Source organism: Rattus norvegicus, chromosome X, assembly GCF_036323735.1.
Source record: "Rattus norvegicus strain BN/NHsdMcwi chromosome X, GRCr8, whole genome shotgun sequence".
In the NCBI taxonomy this organism is placed as follows: domain Eukaryota; kingdom Metazoa; phylum Chordata; class Mammalia; order Rodentia; family Muridae; genus Rattus; species Rattus norvegicus.
The window spans coordinates 137,525,577-137,526,944 of NC_086039.1; the positions used below are offsets into that span (position 1 = coordinate 137,525,577).

General features: G+C 44.7%; 1 non-coding gene across 1 annotated transcript; it reads right to left on the reverse strand.

The window, feature by feature from the left end:
- Window positions 1-241: 241 nt before the first annotated feature.
- Trnav-aac9 (transfer RNA valine (anticodon AAC) 9) lies at window positions 242-316 on the reverse strand. The gene has a single exon. It is a non-coding gene; the product is annotated as a tRNA-Val (tRNA).
- Window positions 317-1,368: the final 1,052 nt, after the last annotated feature.

A 1,368-nucleotide genomic window follows, 5' to 3' on the forward strand; every position in this document is an offset into this window, starting at 1 on the left:
TCCATACCTCTCAGGGTTGGAGTTCCGGGCATTTGCAGGGATGCCTGGCTTCTTACATGGGTGCTGAGATCTGAACTGTGATCCTTACAATTTTGAAGGACATACCTTAACGATTGAGCCATGCCCTTACCCTCCATTTTTAAATCGTTCTTTAGAGGAGAGGTGAGATGACTATAATTGTATTCTGTTTGCTCTTTGGTTTGTTTTTTTTTTGTTTTGTTTTGTTTTTGTTTTTGTTTTTTTCTGGAGCTGGGGACCGAACCCAGGGCCTTGTGCTTGTTAGGCAAGCGCTCTACCACTGAGCTAAATCCCCAGCCCCCTATTTGTTTGCTCTTTGTTTTGCTTTGACTTAGAGTTAAAATAGCACCTTTTATACTTTTCACACCAACTTTTCATCAAATACATGTCAGGAAAAAACTCCCATTTCTTTGGCTTTTTTTCTTTTCTGTGCCAAACATTCTACACTAAAGTAGTTCCACTTGTCAAGTTTTCCTTTTATTTTTTCTTTTTTTTTGGGGGGGGGTTCTTTTTTTTTTTCGGAGCTGGGGACCGAACCCAGGGCCTTGCGCTTCCTAGGCAAGCGCTCTACCACTGAGCTAAATCCCCAGCCCCAAGTTTTCCTTTTATTTTCTATGTTCTTTATTTCATAATCAAAAAATCAAGACTAATACCAGCAAGCATTTCTTTCAACTCCTCTGGGACTCCTCTTCCCTCCAGCATCACAGAGGCCTGCTCCTTCATATCCATAGAACTGCTCAGCTCCTCTGGGACTTCCGTTGCCCCTTCTCTGAGTGCCCCTCCCATCAAGCTGCTGGTTAGGCACTACTATATCCTACGCCATACAACTATTGACTCCTCCAGGATCTCCAGTCTCCATACCTCAGACTGTCTCCCAGCACTCTCAGGTACACCCTGCCTATAGCCACCATATAGATCTCCTGACTACACACACACCTTTGGAGCCTTCCTGCTTCTAGCCACAGTTTGACCAGAGCTTATTCAGGTCATATTTGAAAAGGCCACATCAGAAATTAGCACAGTAGAGGATCACCAAGGGAGACACGTTGGAGAGTGTCTGTTCTTGCAGATAGTGGACTCTCAAAAAAGGACTGGGATAGAGTGTAGAGTGCTCAGCTCTCGGCATCAGTTCAATGAAGGAAACCACCTCAGTCATCTGACAACAGAGTCCTCTCCTGAGCATCATGCATTCCCACACTGAAGATCAAAGGCGATCTTAGCAAACAGAAAGGCATGGCAAGCAAAGCCCAAGCCCCAGCACAGTGACAAAAGTAACAGGAAAGACCAAGACAACATGCCCCCTTCTGCAATTACCAAGGCCAGAGTAATAAATCCTAATGGGAATGACTT